Here is a 19857-nt window from a genome sequence, read left to right as displayed (position 1 = left end):
TAGATTTGTCATTCCACGCCTGTAAGTGCCAATGACGAACAGTCCATACTAAAGCACCAGTTCAGCTTACAATAAAATGACCCCTGGGTATCAGAAGATACAACTTCAGAGACAACTCTCTCGGCCTCTCTTCTGCAGGAATATGCTACAAAAATCTTGTAAAGTTGCTGTGGAAATTATAATTTCTCCAAGTGTTTTGCTTCACTGGGATTGCTTGCTCCCATATTTTTAAAAAGTTGTTGTGCAAAGGAACTTATCTAGTCTAGTCATAGCCACCTCTGGATACTTTTCTCTAGAGACTAGCATGCATTATTTTAATTAGCGAGATCAATTTTGTGTATGCAGCATGTGACTTGTGTTCAGAAACAGCTGCTGTAAAGATCAGGCCACTTTGCTTCACAAATGCCCAGGGAAGATCCCACTGGGTAGCTGAGCAAAAGGAACCATGATGTGCTGGACAGAGAACAGGCTAAGGAATCAAACAGCCTGGGCTCTATCCCCAGCTCTGACAATGGCTCACTGCATGACCCTAGGCAAATCCCTTTGCCACCCATTCCCCAGCTGTAACATGATGACAGTGAGACTTAGCCAAATCTTTAGAGGGCCTGGATGAAAAACGTTATAGAAACACTGACCATTCCTACTAACTGGCCAAATACAGATCTCTTTATTCTCCTTTGACAGACCCAAATCAAGCAAGTCAATAGGGAAATAACTTGAGTAAATACTTGACTTTCATCTGTTATTATTAACCAGCTTGGCTGAAATAGAAACCTCAGCAAGCTAGAACATCACCCAAGACTAAAGCTTATTTTGGACAGTCAGAAAGCTTTGGTAATTTTGTTTGTGCCTTTCAAATCTCCCTGGAGCTCCAAATATTTTGTTCCAGCCAGGATAGGAATCAAATATAATGTAATGCTATGAGTAAGGCTATTTTCAGCTCAAAACTAGGATAAAACCTGTTCTCACCAGATTTCCAGCCTGTTCTCCAGGATAAACATTCTGGAACAATTTTTTTATTTTTATTTTTTATTTTTTGGGGGGGGGGCGGGGTTGGACATTTATCTAAACTTCTATATATCTTTGGTGTTTCCCCCAGTTCTCAGTAATGACTGAGGCAGACTGAAATTTGGGTCAGAAGTGTCAAGCTGATTATATAAATGAAACCAATCTGCTTGACCCTCCTCACAGTGAGACACAAATTAATATACCCATCCAGATGAACTGTAATGTACAATAAGCAGATTCCCATGAGGGCATTATTTCAGCTGTCTCTCTTCCTTTCTCAGGTTTCTGGTTCCTTCTGGGTTGTTTTGAATTTTTTTCCCTCCAGGAGTGGGACCTGCTGGTCTCCACTGCAACAAGTGAAAGTAAAATAAAGTGGAGAATGGCTGTACCTTTTACATCCAAGGACATTCAGTCTACTTCACAACAGTACCAAAAAAGATCATGCATAACTCATGGGGTTATTTAGACTACACTGTAAACTCTTATACTTCTAACACTTTGTCCAGATGTCCAACTTCAGACTCCTGAACCAAGTTTTATTCATCCAGTTCAGTCAAGATGTATGCTCAAGAGGGGGGGCAAAGAAAGTGCTTCAAGGACATCCCCAAGACCACCTTGAAAAAATGCAACATTGACTTCGACTTGTAGGAGACTATCACCCAAGACCTCGCCAAATGGAGGAAGAGTCTGCTACAAGGATCTCAGTGCTCTGAAACCTCGCAACAACAACAGAAGACAGAAAAGCTGAAGTGGCAGAAACAATGTGTTGTGGACCAAACCACGAATCCAGAGCTGCCCACCCCACTTGGAAACAACTGCATGCATTGCAACAGAGTCTTTGGATCTCTGATTGGCCTCACCAGCCATCTTTGGACCCACAGATAAGACAGTCATGGAAGATAATTATCCTCGACTGTGAGGGATTGCCAAAGGAGAAGAACTAGCAAATGTCCAGTTGCAACCAGTTGTCAGGTAAAGATTTAAGAGAAATCATCTTCATTTGTATTCAGTATCTAGAATGTCCTTTCAGACAGCGTGAAGCCCTCCACTGTGCCGAATTGTCAACTTCTCATCTCTGTTGTGATTAATTCTGAGACAGATAAAGGAACAAATCCATGAATCTTCCAACAGAGTCTCATTATTTCAACCCTTTTCAGTCTTTTTCCATATGGAAATTTCTTGCTTTCCTACAAACAAACAACGTGTGAACATTTTCAGTATAGGAATATTTCTCATAAATAAAACCTTTGGTGGACTGTCTCCAGTTGCTTTGTAAGCCTGAATTCTCCCCCTCCCTTCTGGACTTGGAAAATGTTATAGATCCAATGTATACTGCGTTAAAGGACTAACATGGGGGTTCAGTAATTTGTGTGTGCTCAGCCCAGGGGCGGAGACGGAAATGGTATCCATGGGGTCTCTGATTACTTTAATTTCACTTCTGACAAAGCTAGTGATTAAAAGAAATATACGGTACATTAAAAATCAATGCAGAGAGGTGTCCTATGTTATGTATAATGGACAGAGATTCTTTCCCAACTACCCAAGGACCAAATAAGAAGGACGAATCTGATCAAAGGAGCTTACAATAAAACTAAATGAACACCACACAAAGGAAGCATGCAATATAATCATTCCCCCAAAATAAGCAGTGTAAGAACAGGGAAACACTGAGTGCTGCTGGTTCCAAACCAGTGCTGTAAATCAACAGCCACTCCACTGAAGTGAACAGACTTACTTTGGTTTATAACAACTGGATCAGAATCTGGTCCGCGTATTTCACACGTTTCAGAGTATCGAGACTAGAAATAGTACCGGTAGCTTGGAATGTCTCCTAATCGGCACCGAATGTGAAACAGCTCATTGCCTGTACGTGGTAAACAGTGCAAGAGAGATGTCAGAAACTGAACAGAAAGTCCAAGTGGGAACATAAAGAGCAAACAAGTTCCACAGGCAGATGGGAGTTGAAGTGTAAAGGGTATTAAATAATACCTATAAAATTTTATGTATGTACATGAATTACAATGTTGTTGTGTCCAAATTGATGCCCTGAGGAAAGGCGTATATTTTATTCCTTTCTCTGTGATATAAAAATGACCCAAAACATTAGTATGTAACATTATTTGTATGGGTGTAAATATCCAACAACTTTGTACTGGGGTATATTTGCTAGGTTGAGATTTATAAGCATATACGATTTTTTGGGACTACTTGGCAACACAATAGCTTACAAACCAGCTGGAGGAATAATGTACTGCCCGTGAGCTCAGAAACATTACTGATACAGCTGTGCACATCTGGGACAGCATCCCTAGTGATACCTAATGAAAAATTTAGGTTGAGGTTTGCAAAAAGCCTAAGGGAGAAAGAAGACACCCATAACCCATTGAAATTCAGTGGCCAAGACAATCAAGTTTTGTTATACAGTACTTCAGAATACATCTTTTGGGGTTCCCAATGCTTATGCAAGAAAACAGTACACATTAGAGGACAGGTTCCTGAACTTTTTCTTATTGCATACTCTCTTCCAAATTTACCAGCTACCCATGTAGCCCTACCAACATACATTTTCTATTTTAACCCCTTAAATGCCAATTATTATAATCAAAATTAAATCGGCAATACACAAATTCTCCTGTGTACCCCCAGAGATGTCTCGCATACTCACAGGGGTATGCATACTACAGTTTGGAAATCCCTGTACTAGAGTCTTGTTTAAAATGTTACTGGTGATTTTTCTACCCTGACAGAAACCAGCACCCACAAGTCTGGTCTCTGGTGTAGGAAAGGGAGCGCTACTTACTGGGTGCATCTACATGTGCTATTAAGGCAACTGAATAAACTCTGGCTCAGTTTGTGCCAAAGTTTATTACTCTCAGGCACACTGTTTGCATGTGTACCTGGGACTGCAGCATGGGGAAGTGCAGAATTAGCCTGCCAGCTCAGGGCTGCTCCTCCCCAGCTCAACTTGCTCTGTAGGGGCTGGCAGGGGCATGAGGGTGCTCCACCGCCAGGCTAGCCAGCAGGCAGCCCCCACACTGAACCACCCTCATGCCCCAGCCAGCCCCATCAGCATCTATACTTTCACTGTGGTGGAGTAAATAACTCACCATAGGATAGCACTTGTGTCTGGCAGTACTATCCTGCAGCAGAGTTAATTAGATTACTCCATCCTAATAGTACCGCATGTGTAGTTGCTGACGTTTTACTGGAGTTCATTAGGCAACTCCACAGTAAACGTCCCATGTAGACATGCCCACTAATCCAGCATTTACTTAGTGATGCCTGTAATACCACGACATTACTGGCAAGCAGAGTCCATACCGTTGCATGCTGCTGGAGCAGAGTGTGACCTGAGATCCTACTGATTCACTTCTGGCAGCAGAGAGAAGTTCATTTTGTACAGCGTCGGTAGACAGTAGTAGGCTTTGAACCAAGCTCATCACTGAAAACAACAGTTCAACAGGAAATGCTCTTTCTTTCTCTCTGCTTTTCTGTGTACACAACTCCCAGCTGCATTCAAGAGAAGTTAGCCAGGAACGTACACACTCTTCCAACTGCACAAGGAAGAAATATGCAATATATGTCCACTTAACAGCTTTGTCAGATACTCACGGGTCTGAAAGCCATTCAGTGGCTTGTTTGGCTGCCATCTTGTTCTTCGTAACACACTCCCACCCATAAATTTCCTGCAAACTGAAAAACTGAAACTGGCATTCTTTGGGGAGTGTGTAAAGGACCGTTGTAGCAGCAATTCTATCACATTACAGTGCCAGGGACTGGAGCACCCACATCAACCCAAACGAAAAAAAATGTTTGGCAAGAGGGGGCTGGCAGAGTGAAAGCTGCACTTTTGTTTTCCATGAATATATAAAGCCAGCCTGCATACAGCACAATGAGATCTACTTAAACACCGACAAGGTCAAACGCTGACCTTTTAAAACTGGTCGGCCATGTTGACTCGCAATGAGCATTAGTGCCACATCATTATGTTCTGATAAAATCCAGTTACTCTTCAGCAAAAACCCATAAATCACAAGGCTTCACCCAATCAGGGTTCTGTCACTGTAACTAAACAGTGACTCAAGAAACACTATATTTCTATTGGCTGTGACAGGGGGATATAAATCTGCCCCTGGCCAATCCACTGCAGGCAGCAGGCCATGTCAAGAAGGGTGACAGCCAATCAAGGATTCGACACAGAAGAGATCAGAAATCCCTCTCCGACTTGGTAAGAGAGAAACTCACATCACTTGTAGTAGTTGCTGGAGTGTCTCTAATTTTACAATATGGTGAAATGTTATTTCGATTATCACTATTCAGGAAAGGTCAGTCTGTGCTGGGAAAAGCTGTATGTGACACGCAGAGCAGATGCTAGGAAACAGTTTTCCCTTTTACCAGCCTTGCTGACAGCACCAGGTTTGTGTTTGTATGGAAACTCTACTAAGTCACCTGTCCTTTGGCCAGGTCAGTCCCTAAATCAGTGTCTCTTTACTGGACATTTTTTGTAGTTGGCTTAAAAACTGCATCATGGCCATCCGGTTTGGGTTCATCTCTCTCCCTACATGCAGGTAAACCTCTCCTTTTGCAAGGCTTGCAACCTGACTGGCACTAGTGTCTGGACCCACAAAGGAAAGACTCCCATTGACTCTGCTGAGAGCTGGTTTGGATCTTTTGATGAAGAAGACTGAGTTGTGGCTAGGCACCAGGCAGGGAGCCAGGTTCCCTATACTCAGGTCCAAGGGAAGGGGACAATGGCCAAAGAGCAGGATGAGGCAATTAGGGCAGAGTGAGACAAGCTGCATGTCCTTACATTTTTGCCCGAGGTTTGAGGAGTGCAAGGGAAGTTCTCTTCTGAGGAGGATTTCTAACCCATTCAGAGTACCACAGGAATACATCTGGGCCTGGTAGAAGCTAATTGCACCACCACTGCTCTCAGACAGCCACCCCTCCGGGATGTGCAGAATAACATTCACACTCCCTCAGCAATGCACTGAAGCTTCCCTCCACTGATCAGTCCTTTCTGAGACTCCCATTCAAATCAGACTGCATCCCCATTGCACTTCACCAGTTCTCTCACATGGCCCCATTAAGAAGTTCTGGGCTCTCCCTTGCTCTCCAAATTAGTTTGGCTTTCACTCCACCATTAATTGTCCAAATCCAACAGCACTGTTGTGAGATGAGTAAACTGGGGAGGAGAAGCATTTTTTCTCAAGCCCATACACGGAGTGGTGGAGCTGACAGAAGCCCTCTAGACACCCTGACTCTCAGCCCCCTACCCAGTCTGTTCTAGCCTGCATGTCCCTTTTGTGCATTCTGACCCAAAAGCTGGCTCTGCTGAGATCTCAAAACCAAGAGTAGCTGAGAAAACCTCCTACTGGCTGTCCTGCTGGTTGGAATTGAAATTCTGAACTGCTTGAGGCTCACCCATTGATCATTTCCTTTTACAAAGGGAAGCAATTATTCTGAGCAAACAAAAAGCTGAATTTTGATCATTGATGTGGGCAGCTCCAGGAATTTTAAGGAAAAAAAGTGTGCGCACCTGGGTAAACTGGTCCTAAAATCACACTCGGCCTTAAAAACATTCTGCTGATAAATATGGCATTTAAAGCAGGGTCTTAATGATTTACAATGCAGAATGACATTTCAAAGATAATGTGGATAATGAATTATTTGCCAATCCAAATGGACAATTGGACATACCTACTTTCTGTGGATTTAATCTTTGCCGAAATGTTAGCTGGAGAGCATGAAATTCCACTTTTCTGAGGCATTCTGTTGCATTTGCGCAGTGTCTAGTTACATTAGGCGGCTTATGACACATCAACTTGGTTGAGTGTGATGCAATATAATACAACGCAAGTAACGTGAGCTTTCAAATGCAACATGATGGCAAAACGCCATTTCCAATCTGATCGCAGTTTCTTTTCAGATGCCTGCTGTCATAATTCACAGAGAGCCAAATCCTTCTGGTCTTGCTCACATGAATAGTTGCATTAAAGCCAGCAGGGATCTCCCTGCAGCAGTACAGGAAGCAAGATTTGGTCATATATGAGTACAGGCATCTGTGAGTTAGTTATACTAGTTAGTAAGCATCCCTTCAGTGGCTTCTATGAAGTCCCAGATCAGCTGTGATTCCTTTTCAAACACAAAGGGCCAAATTCACCACTGGCATAAGAGGATGCAAATCCATTGAAGTCCTTGGAGCCATACTTATTTGCTCCAGCCAGGAATTTCCTCCACTGACTTGGGTTAGCCTGCAAAGCAGATGTAGACATCAGTACATCAGGTCTTCCAAGAGAAGAAGCCTGGGAATGGACTTGGTGTCCCCTGATCTATTAGTGCTCAAGGAGTTCATGAGAGGGGATTTTATCCAAATCTGGATAACAAGCAGCACATGCTCATACACTTCAGTGACTTCCTATGGGCAATGCTTCATACTTATATGGAAATGGTCAAAGCAAACACAGATACCAGAACAGGATCTGAGCTGTGTTTCTTTATCCTATATCTCTGGATTTGTAAATTCTGGGTTTGTTTTTCCCTGGGTGAAGTGATTTCAAATCTGATCTTATGCAACTTCCCCCACCGACCAGGAATGAAACGCACTGTTAGCATCAGACAGTAGACAGAAACGTGTCAATTTCAATTTGATTCTGATCCTGGGATATTTCTAACTCTCTCCATATCCTTGATAGATAATGGTTTAATAAGCGATCTGTTTTTTATTTAAAGGGTCGGTAGTAAAACCCAGATCACATTTCTCACTTGGTGGGTTAAAAAACCGCTTACGCTCATTTCTGCAATGTAAAATGACACTATATCAAATCAAACATTTCCAGATGTGGCCAGCTTGGGTATGTATGTGCAAAAGGAGCAAGTACGTAGATGAGAGGAGAGGTTTCCCAGGTTCTTTTTTTTTTCAGTAGGATTGGCACCCCACCTACTGGCAAAGACTGTTATAGTAATCTCAGGCAAAGAGCATATAAAGCTTTCATCCTTCTGTTCCATGGCCAAAAAATACATGCATCTAGTCAGGTTCCTCAATAAGTGCTCTTGTTTTCACAAAGGTTGAGCAGTTGGAAGCTCCCTCTGAAGTCATTAGGGGCTGCTCAGTGCTTAGAACTTAAAATCAGGTCACTTTTAATGTGCCAAAATATAGACAGAGAGACTTTCACAACAAGCAGAAACGACTTAGGTGCAAAATATTTTCACTGCTCAGATTTACACCCCTAAGCCACTTACACATTTTTGAACGTACCATTTCTTGGAGCCTGGCAGTAGTCTTGGTCAAACCCTTGCCCTTAAATGGTATGGGACCAAACTAAAAGCCTCTGGTACCCAATTGCAGAAATATGCAGTGCTCACATAAATTATATACCTCTGTCATACCGTTTAAGGCAAATTACAAATGCAAACAGCGATGAGTTAGACAGGCAGACAGGATATTAATGGCTGTGCTAAATATTTGCTGCCAAATTCAAAACTCCTGGAAAGTGAGGCTTTTCTATTTCATTCACAATTTGTGATAACAGCCTGGTTTTTTTTCAGACCATCATGTGCAATTTTGCATTTTCTCTGAAAATAAAATGAAGGGTCTTGTTTTAAGAGAAAACAACTATTTCTAAAATTTGAAATTCTGATTTAAATGACTCTGTTAAGTATATGAACATTTGCTATATTTGCCTAAGGTCACAAAGCCACAGCAGCCATTTCAAGAAAAAGACATTGATAGAAAGTGAAAACGCAGAATGAAACTGGAAATATTTCAGACAAACAAACAAACAAAAAACCTCTTGCAGAATATTTACTCAGTTCACCCACCAAGATGGGACTGAGAACTACCGGAGGCACAAAAACCCCACAAGTTCTATTTTGTTCATAGTTTTAATAACTTGGGGGATTTAATGGTGTCTTGGTTTCCTCAGGAACTGAACAGTCTTGCGGCTTGTTCTGTGCTCTCGGAGACAGTACTTTGAAGATGATCACTTTGTACATGTGCGCGAGGGGGAGGGAAAGAGCAGAAAAGTGAACCCTGGACAGATAACTTTTGATTCCAAACTTATCCCTTTTTCCAGAAGGGCCAATAACATCATAGCAGCAACTGCGAATGTCAGGTGGTTCATACCATTAAACCTCTCATGTATAACCCTGGGGCCTTTAGACACTAAAACTAAATTATGAGCCAGAGATTAGGGCTTTCACAACAAATACAGACCCAAACTTCTAAGTGCCATGGAGCCAGACAGGGCTGCTGCACACTTCCATACCAGCTCCTTCTTGAAAGGACCAAAGTTCCCTCCAGCTTCACCTGTACATGTTTTCAGAGGGCAGCAATAGCCATCTACCTCTATTGCCCTCTGAAGTCTTGAGAGGCCATACACCTCCAGCTCCTTCAAGGGTTTCCCAACTATCAGTCTTCCCCAGGTGATAACTTCCTTTAGGTGATAACTTGTCAGCTGGTTTCCCTTGTCTGCCTCTTTTTTGTGCCCCCCCCCACCCTTCTGCTACATCATCTCAATTTTCTCTTCCATCAGGTTGTGCAGGTGATTCCCTCAGACTATGATTTATCCAGGTCCTTAACCCTGCTCACGCCAGGACACATCGCTGTATACGGCCTTTAACAAAGGAAACAGGATTTTGTTTAGAGAAATAACTTTTATTGGGCCAGTTATATTGTTGGGAGATATGTTAGACCAGCTCGAAATGCCCTTCCTCAGGTCTGGGAAGGAAGCAGATGTCCTGTTTCTTGTCTATTCCCTGGACTATCGTGGCAATAACCCTACAACACTAACAAAAGGAAAGAGAAACCCAAGCCCTTCTGAGCTGAGCTGAGCTGAGCTGAGCTGAGCTGAGCGCCAGCTTTTCAGAGTGAAGTTTTACCTATGTTAGGAAAGGGACTCGTGACTGAAGGGCCAGATCCATCACAAGTATATATTCAGCACAACACAAGGATCTAATAAATTAAACAGATTTGGTCAGCCTTTTGTCTGCTTTGTAGAACTGCACCATGTTAACAAGCTGGGGAAAAAAAAACCCATTAATGGCTCAATTCCAGTCTGTACCTCAAAGGTGCCACTTAAGATAGTGCCGATTTAGGTGATTCCCTTAGTTTGGAGGAATCCCCCATAGGCATCAATGGGCCTTTCACTTCTCTCTGGCCAGGGTACAGATTGACATCCACTTCCAGGGGTGGCAGGGCAGAGACTCAAGGACACGTAACCAGCTCCTGATGTCCCCTTACCCATACCTCAATTTTTCTACACAGCGGAAAATCTAGGCCAAACTTCAACCACTTCACTGATGTGATCGAAGGCATCAGGCCCACACCCTCTCAGAGAAGAGCCAGACATTGCCTGCAGGAGACTGGGGGTTTGTCTATATCTGTTAGAGGCAGCCTGCACCTCCAAATAAAAGAGGGAGGGAAAAGCTCTATCAAGAGCCAATATGCAGAAAAAAAAGTTTTTAGGGCGCAAGTTAGAAAGTCCTGGAAGAGTTTTCCTTAACAGTTTAATGATAATGGAAGGGAACATTTAGCATCAAGCTATCTGGTTAGATAAGACCAAGGTAGACATACATGCTTCATGTCTCCAAGAGGAAATAAGACACTTGCACACATAGACTAAAGTGCATGAGCCTCAGAGAGCCCTTTTGCAGGAGAAGAGTGCAGCTTAGAAAATGTCCCCTTTGCAACATCCTTGGACACCATCAGAAATATCCATGCACAGGACTAGAAGTCCCTGGGCAAGGAGGTCCCCATCTGCAACAGAGATGGTGGGGCTGTGGCCCAAAGGACCCAGTTTTCCATCTTACTGGGAGCCCACAGCTGCGCTGAGACAGCACATACGTTTATAGAGGGATTTTTAAAGTAAAATAAAAGCCTGCACCAGCCGGACAGTTGTTTGTGTCGGGAACTTTCCTGATCAAAGAATAGCAGCAGCTGCCTCTCACAGTTCCTAAGCAATAAAAACCTGCCACTGACAGCCTGGGCCCTCACCCTGCAGCTATGGACCACAGCTCAGAAATGAGAACACCCAGGCTGCATTTGGGAGCGTTCTGGATCCTCCGAGCAAGGAGCCTGTGAAGTGCCGCCTGCCTGTTTCCCAGCTTTTCCAGTTTAAGGCAGAGCTTTATAATATGTCTCCAACTTAGGAACCATGACCTACAGGGTATGCTAGCCTCTCATCAGACTCAGTACTGCACTTGCAAGGTTGCCTGAATTCACAAAGAACTGTACTGAGAAACCAACTGTTCACGTTAACCTCTTCACCCCTACCTTCCACCCCTCTGCCATCATTTCCAAGCAAATTAACCATGTGCTAGATCCAGAGCCTTCAAACTATTTTTTGACATGGTGGAGCTCATCTCAAAAGTGGTCGGCTCTTGGATCAGCTCCTAAAACATTCCTGCTGCAAATACAGCTATTATTTGTATAGGAGAGTGTTATTAGGGAAGTCTTTGAATGCACTTTAGCAGATGGAAATAAGGAAGAGGGCCAGCACTAGGTGATCAGCTTGTCTGTGGAACACCAGAAAGTGCTCTGGAGACCACCAGTAGTCCATGGAGCACTTTATGGTAGGCTGCACTTGGGGCACTGAACATCCAACAGGTGTTTTGTAAAGGGCAAAATGTTGGGCCTAAGGGCAGAGGGTGAAATGCAATCCCTGCACTAAGAGGATGCAGGGAAATTCAGGCATGATATAAATAGTGGGCTAGGTTCAGAAGTGATTTAAGTTACATACAAGATATAAGAGAGTCATAAATAGGAATAAGTATCAGTGCAACATGCACTGATCTGGCAATGAAAGGATATGCAAAAGGAGTGCAACTTGCACGCCAAGAAGGGTGGTAGCAGAAAAGCTAACGTGGGGGTATAATATAAAGTTGTGCCCCCCCATGTCTGAAGGCCAGTGCATTCATTTACTCAGGGCACAGGCTTGGAAACTGTTCTGCAGAGACTAATGCCTATAGTTCCCTTTCAATCAGTGCCAGTGTCTTTGACTGTCATTTCTGCAATTCTGGTTGTGTGATAGGGGGCCTTCTTTCTGGCCCAGCTCTCCAAGCACTCCCATTGAATTGATTAGAAATACTGAAGGCCAAGGGACCATTTGCGTCAGCAAGGATGGCTCACATGAGGAAAAAGTTGCAGGGTGAAACCCATTCTTGTTGGCACTGAAGAGCCACTGCTTAACAAGGAAAGATGAAGAGACTCATGATCTGAACCACATGCTGTACTTCCCCTACAACACATGGCAGCACGTAACACAAAAGATGGAATTCACACCTGGGCAGAGGCCCAGCAGGAGTCCTGGGCACCACTCAGCTCTGGGACACAATTTTGCAACCTTTAGTCATGTGGAGCTTGATTTGCAAAAGATCTGGGCACAGAACAAGATCCCACAGTGGGTGCCGGGTCTTTTGGAAAAACTGGCCAGTACAAGCATCCTTAATGTCATTGCCAAGGGCAATCCCAGAATTAAGAGAACAAAGATTAGGCTTTAAATAGCCCAGGGGCCATGTTTCAGTCTCAGTAACACAAGCATAGTGAGCAGTGGAGTGCCTGTGATTTAAACTCATGTAAATGAGTGTGGAAATTGGCCTGGAGTGCAAGTGCAAGCTGAGGGGCAGACAGCATGCCTTTAGACATAGCTCCAAATGGCACAGTCTGAGATTCAATTAAGATTTCCCTTCCTCACAGCGCCTTCTAAATAAAGGGTCAGTCTTTGTGCTTGGCATTTCTGGGGGGGAAAAATAAAGTAAAATCATAAGTTTGGCAAGACCTTGGCATTCTCGCTACTAAAGAGTCCTTTTGCTTTGTGCAGGATTTCACTATATTAAAGAGAGGGGGGCAGCTCCTTTGACCTCGCTCCAAATGCTTAGAACTGTTAAATGCGAGTTGTTGCCCATGTTTACATGTGGAGTGGAGCACAGCCATCCAACCACAAGACGGACCCAAAGCAAACATCCCAAACCTGGGCTCTGGCAAGGCCTGCTGACAGAATCGCCTGAAACCAGTCATTCACAGAAAGCCAAAACAACAGCTTAGCATTGGTGAAAAGTACTAAGGCTTGTTTTTTTACCTCCTGGGAAGAGGCCATCGAAAGTGTCAGGAAGCAGCGACTGGCAAAAGAAAACTCAGGTTCGTTTCTTATTTTCCATTTGGGGTAGAGGGAAGGTCAGTGTTGGTTCGGATGCACAGAAAAAGCCGCTTAATGACACAACAAAGCAGTCCATGTTGACCAATAATGCCCAGCGCTCCCCCTGATTCAACCTGGGGTACCTATGAGCTGAAAAGTGGGGAGCAGCTGAGAGAAGTAAAAACTAAGTTAAGAAGCAAAGACAAATAGCGAGCGTATAAAAAAGTCAAGACAAAGTGCTGCAGAGAATGAGGCTGGAGCACAAACAGCCCTGCTAATTAGTGAGGAGGAAGCATGACGCAATTTGCTTTGGTTCAGATACTTTGGATGCTTACGCTAAATTGGTGGAATAGTCTGGGTATTTCTGGGTAACATCACTGCAGCTCTTTTTGTCGGTTCACGTAGCGATGACGCACTGACGGATTTGCCTTGATAACTCCATGAGTCAAATCAGTTTGCTCAGGCCTACCATTAGCAGCTGCTTTCTTTATAGGTGCCTCCCACTTAATTCATAGGTAGTAAGGGGCTGGAAGGGTCCTCAGAAAATCATCAGGTCCAGCCCCCGGAACCAAGCAGGAAAGACAACTGGGGTCGGCTGACTCCGGCAAGGTGACCATCCAGTCTCCCCTTGAAGATTTCCAGGGTAGGTGATTGCACCACCTTTGAAGGGAGCTTATTCCACAGTCTGGACACCTTAGCTGTAAAGAAGTTTTTCCTAATGTCGAGCCTGAAATGTTCGTCCAGGAGTTTGTGACTATATTGCTCCTGGTTTTCCCTGAGGGTGCCCTGGTGAATAGTTGCTCACCGAGCCCTTGATGTACTCCCCTAGTGTAGCAGCAAGCTGCTACCAAGTCCTCTCTCAGCCTTCTTTTTTTCAGGCTGAAGTGTCCCAGATCCCTCAGCCTTTCCTCATGCAAGTCTCTGATACAGGTGGCTCTTCTCCAGACTCTCTCAAGCTTTTCCATGTCCTTGTTGAAGTGAGGCACCCAGAACTGGACGCAGTACTCCAGCTGTGGTCTCACCAATGCCGAGTAGAGCAGAAGAATCACTTCCATGGTTTTGTTGGAGATGCACTGATTGATGCATGCCGGTATATTATTTGTCCTGGTGGCTACAGCATCGAACTGCCGGCTCATGTTCATACTGTGGTCGCTTATTCCCCTCAGGTCTCTTTCAGTCTATTAAGATAGACCAGGAATCTATAGATACTAATGAGTGTCTTCCCATCCCTATCTCCAGCAGGAGGAAGATGTGGCCACTTTGTGCCACTGCCAGTTCCATTTCTGGCAGATCTAGTACCCCTTTACTGCCTAGTTGGCTGCAGGCTGATGTGAGCAGAAGTGACCCCATCCAGCCCTAGGCAATCGACACATCACCCTTTCCCTGTTGGACATATTTGATCTTGATCCCCATTTGAAAAGCTTTTGCTTACTGAGACTCCCCAAGAAATGAAAGTGTTTCCCCAACATGTTCTCTTTCCTCTCCCTGTTAACACCTCTCCGCTGGCTGAGTGATCCCCATACACTCCAGATCCTTGTTATTATTCCCATTGTGCATTGACACCTAATCATACGAGCCATGCTGATCAACTGCAGGTGTCTCCACTGTGAAACTGGCCAACAAACCACTCATGAATTTGCTCCGCTTGTTAATATTGAAATCATATGGCCAATGCCTTCTTAAATTGGTTCAGGCTTGAGGGATTGCCAGCTCACAGTAGGAACAGTGTTGCAAGGGGCTTCCTGCAGGGCCTGCTCTTTATGGTAAACATGAACAGCTTGTTTGAAATCAGCATTCACATTCCAGCATATGCCCACAGGTGCTAAAGAGTCAGAGTCAAGGTAGCCACCACCATCTTGGCTCTGGAGAGGTCTAAAAGTTGTATTGCCGCTGCATCGTATGGTACATAAGCTAAGGCCAAGAACCACTCACGTTTCCACTGATAAGGACAATAGGAAAGGACTCTGAAGGGCTTCCATTGGGTTGATTCTGAATGCACTTGACTCTATAGCAGAAAGCTACAATGTCATGCATTCGGACGGTATCTCTCCTTTTTCCTCGCTTTCACCTGCATCTGAATATCAGCAAGTCTGCTCTCCATGCACCGAAGAGCAACTCAGGGCACTCAAATAGATTGGACTACCCGCGCTCCCAAATGTAGCAAGTATATCTTCATGTCCTGGTGATTGTGACTTGACTGTCACCTAGCAGGGTCCCTGCACCAAGTGGAGATAGCAATCTCAGAAGAAAAATGCTGAGACATTACTGAGGCATAGGGCAGAAAAGGAGAGGATATTTTTTTGTTGCCCATTTTATTAGCAAAAATCTCCGTGTCTCATGATGGTGTCTGGCAGAGATGCAGATAACTAGGGCTTGACAGACACCCTAAGGAGCGTCTAAGTCCCTTGTGCTCATCTTCCTTTCCTGTCACTTTCCATAATGTGCTAGTGTAGGCATATACCCCATGAAAGTCCTGATCTATGAGGGGTTACGCACAGATTTTGGAGGGTATAATTACACTCCCTTTCCTTTGCAGCTACAAGGGAAGAGGGTACATGTTTTGTCTCCTGTGCTCTGGGGTCACAAGTTGGCCACGGCTGAAATTTCCCATTCTAGCACTGGAAGGATGCTTGTAGTAATAAAAAATCTGGCATGGATATTAGAGAATATTTATGGAAAACAAACAAAATCTATCTGATGGGGATTTTCAAAGCCTCTTGTGAATCAAGCTGCTGTTTAATACAGGTAAGGGTATTAGCATCTTCCTAGTTTGGTAAGGTAGAACCAGGTAGCAAGATGGAGATTGTTTGCTTCAGTTTGCGCAAACACCCAAAAATTCAGGGGTGAAGTTCTGGCTCCTCAAAGTCCCTGGCAATACTCTCATTAATGCAGGCTGAGGTTTTTGCTCTGACACATCTATGGTTTACCCAAACCCAACAGTCTTCTCCTGTATGTGCCACACACAGCTGGAAATCTCACAAGGGTAACTCTCCCTCGCAGTCCTTCAGGAGCTCCAGACCCAGCAGACACCCAAAATGGAGTGGTGTATGAAAACGTGTGTTGGTGTCCCTTGATTTATTGAGCTGAATGGGGCTTTCTCTAAACTCTGGTTTGTAAAAAATGGGCTGAATGTTTATATGGATTGGCTAACATCAATCCAGAGCTTGTTTTCTCCTTCCTGTTCAGTTTATTTCATTTTCCTTGTTTGTTCTCAGGCCACGATGTGATCCCTTGGGAGTCCTAGTTAAAAATAAAATCAAAGGTTTCAAACATAACAGATTACCCAAAATATTTATGGCTCTTATACACTATTTCAATATGTTGTTATTTGAAAAATATTTTAACAGGTGGACTAGTAATGCTGCCCAGCAGAGATTTGAACCCATAACTTTATTGGTTTTTCAAGAGATAACATAAGTAGCATGCTACGTTTTATTTGCCTACAGAGGGCCTCAGCTTGTTACAGGAACCTATGTACCTGCCAGAGAGCCAGTTGGGAAATGTGGATACTGGTTGGTGCCAGGCCACTCAGCCAGACCTATAGAGTTTGCTTATCCTTTGCTAATTCCTCTCCTGGAAAAGAAAAAAGAAAGCAGCATGAAACACGCCCCTTAGTGCTGGCATAGACCTTGGAGGAGTCCCTTGCCAACCAAAGACTTTTCCCTTCTTTTGGAGAGGTCCACTCTGCTTTCTTCATTATACAGTAATAATAACGAGACTATAAAAGAATTTCTCAATCCTATTAAAACAGTGCTTAATCTGATTCAGCTATCATAGAAGCATTTAACTCTAAATATGCTATTTTGGGTCTTGTGACATTGCCTTGCTAGTGACATTCGATGTCATATACAAACACACTAACACAGGGGAAAGAGATAAGGAAAGCCTAAGCTGCATGTTGTGAAAAACGTTAAGAGAAAGAATGGGAAGTGATGGAAGTACCTTGGTTTAAGGCACTGAAAACTTAAAGTGAAAAAGGTCTAGATTTGTAATGTAGCAGGAAAAAATTATTAAGCTGGCCAGAGGGTGGATTGAATGACCTGTCAAGCCTAATGTATCTCTGATTTGAATGATTCTGTGATTATGATTCATAGTGGAAAGCTTGGAAGAAATGTGAATCAGTTGCATAAGGGAAATAAGTATTTTTCTAAATAAAAGTTGTTTTAAATGCCTTCCATGTGGCATTGCACACTCTTTATCCACCAAGTATTGCTGGGACAACCAGAAAGAGAGCGTATGCAACTGCAAAAGGCGCAGATGTGCTCAAGGGGAATATATTCTCCTAAATGTAACATGCAGGGACACAAAGGCTGATTTGGAGAGGCATGTGACAACAGAACTACTGTCATGGCAAACCACCTAATTTGCAGGAGTCAGTTGCTGCTATCATACCATATTGTATCATCCCTAACAAGCGTATGCATCTTCCAGCATGAGTTTTATGAAACAATTTCATAAAGATACCTTTTATTTCTCTCCTTTCTTGCTCTAGTTTAGAAAGGCCACCCCAGAAGTGGATGGTTTAGGGTAGTTGAAATGGGATTAGCCTTCATGAAAGACTCAGGGATACTTTTCCTCAGTGAAAGTTTACAATAATATTTTAAAGACTCTCAACCGACACCCACAGTTAAGCTTTGAAAACAGATAATGCATTTTTAATGGGATTGCACATCTGACAAGGAATTTGACTAATTCCTCTGATAGCAGACAGCTTCCTCCCCATAATTCATCTCAAAAGGATCACAAATCAAAACACTCCCTACCATCTTTGGAATGGCCTCCAGTGAACCACCTGGAATAAAATCAGATCAATTCCAGCAACTCAATGGTGAGAGAACAGAGCAAGAAATACATGACCTCCACCCTTAATGTGTCCTACTGAAATAGGGAACTGAATAAAGAGGAGAAGAGGCTAAAGTCCAGAGGGCAGGGAGCAGAGAAGCTCCTGATTAAAAAACAAATTGGAGATTTTCTGAGTCCCATTGCTCCAGAAGTAAATTTGGGGAGCAATATTTCAGCTGTCAGGTGTTGCATATACCTGACGAAACCAGGCTGCCTTAAAGTTAGAGACAGTTTCTTTGTTCTGAGTTAGCTATAGCTAATGCTGGTGATATACTGAGAGACACTCTGACTACCCATAATATAACCTAGAAGGCAAAGCAGGGGGGTGATAGTTATGTTTTGCTTTAATGAAAACTTTCTGGCTGGGATGGCTTGTTTACACTTGCATTCAAATCCTCCCGAATGAACTCCGAGAAGGAATTGGGCCAGCGAGATCCTCTCTACATTTGCAGCCTGTGCCTTTAAAGCAATCCCCAGTGCAACTCTGTTGATGATGCACAGCACTGAAGCTGGTGAGGTCTGTCAAGGCATTTTTAGCATTTGTTCTACTTAAAAAAACAAAACAAAACAAAACAAAAAAAACCCTGCAGTATTAGGGTGCACTAATCTTTAGAAAGGTTAATTTATTCATAGAGATTTTGACAGAGATGTATGGCTAGGCTGGAGTCCCAGGCACCTCTTCCCGAGGGGAAGTGCTAACGCAGAGACTGCTTTCCTGAGACAAGAAAGAGAGAGGCCTAGAAACAAGCCCGAACTGAATTAACTTGAGGAGGGTTCCTGTGCCATAATGCATGTGCACTTTCCCTAGATAGCTACAGATTTGGAATAGGACTCGAGCTGATAGCAGAGGCAGCATTAGGGCAGTACATTTTGCACAAGCCCTGAGCCGGAGTGGGGCTCTGTTGCACTCTAGTAGTGGTTTATTTATGGTTGCTTGGTAAAAAGCAGGGCACTTCCATGGGGCCCCCAGAAAGCACACCCAACCACATGCTACCTGATTAAACAGGGCAGATTCCTCTCATCCTGGAAGGGTCCCAAAGATATAGGGTGACCATAGGTACTAGGCAAACAGGGACAATCCCAGCTTCTGTAGTTCGGTTCTGGGTGGTTGGTCAAAAATCTTTGAGTGGAGTCTGGTAGGGACACGGAGTGGCATGCTGTGCTAGGCAGGGGGCCAAGCAGGCTCCACCACTGCGGTGCATGAGCAAGGCAGGCACACCGTAGCAGGCATCACCCTAAATATATCACAGGGAGCTAAAGCATCAAATTCCTTTGCAAGCTAATAAGCAGTCAAGGTCTCCCCTCATTACACTCATGCCCCTCCTGCTACAAGCTAATGGAAAATTTGTTCCAAAGCATTTTGAGATACTGTGGGTTGGCTGGTGCTGTTGATAGAAGGTGGACCATACCAACGACAGACTTTTTCGCTTTTTCAGGTGCCTCTTCTGGTCTGTGAGGACACGCTGCTGGTTTCCCTGGACAACATTTTACATTACTGAAGTCAACACGTTTGTTTCTCAAATGAAATTTCAGAGGCAGTAAATGGAATCTATACGTCCGCGTGCTTACATAATCCTCTCTCCAAATGCTGTCGAATACAATCCCCATCTCCAGAGGCTCCAAGTCAAAAATAAATTGCACCCCTAAGACAGCTGATTAGGGAGGGAGAGGTGAGTATTTTAAAGCATTCCACCCACTAATGAGCAGGTTCCTATTTCCCCTGGGAGCAGACTTGGCCAGATACAGCAGTATGAAGATCACTTCTTTATTAGAATGGTCTTGGCCTGTTTGAACTCACGCAGGTGGGATGTTGCAACTGTGGAAAGCAGCTGAGCCTTGTCTCTGCAGCAGCCCCAGGAGCCCTGGGGTGTCA

The 19857-nt window shown here is 43.9% G+C and overlaps 2 long non-coding RNA genes across 2 annotated transcripts; one reads left to right on the top strand and one right to left on the bottom strand.

Annotated features, from left to right (window-relative positions):
- Positions 1 to 644: 644 nt before the first annotated feature.
- LOC149854671 (uncharacterized) lies at positions 645 to 2925 on the bottom strand. The gene is made up of 2 exons (XR_016438712.1): positions 2744 to 2925; positions 645 to 2195 (listed from the first exon to the last, which is right to left on the bottom strand). It is a non-coding gene; the product is annotated as an uncharacterized LOC149854671 (long non-coding RNA).
- Positions 2926 to 5144: 2219 nt separating this feature from the next.
- Positions 5145 to 19639, top strand: LOC149854670 (uncharacterized). The gene is made up of 3 exons (XR_016438790.1): positions 5145 to 5236; positions 12828 to 13144; positions 19421 to 19639. It is a non-coding gene; the product is annotated as an uncharacterized LOC149854670 (long non-coding RNA).
- The last annotated feature ends 218 nt before the right edge of the window (positions 19640 to 19857 follow it).

This window comes from Crocodylus siamensis, chromosome 12 (genome assembly GCF_052110815.1).
Source record: "Crocodylus siamensis isolate JL-2025a chromosome 12, ASM5211081v1, whole genome shotgun sequence".
NCBI lineage: Eukaryota > Metazoa > Chordata > Crocodylia > Crocodylidae > Crocodylus > Crocodylus siamensis.
Note: the sequence above shows the minus strand (reverse complement) of the source record. Positions and strands in the feature narration are given on the sequence as shown.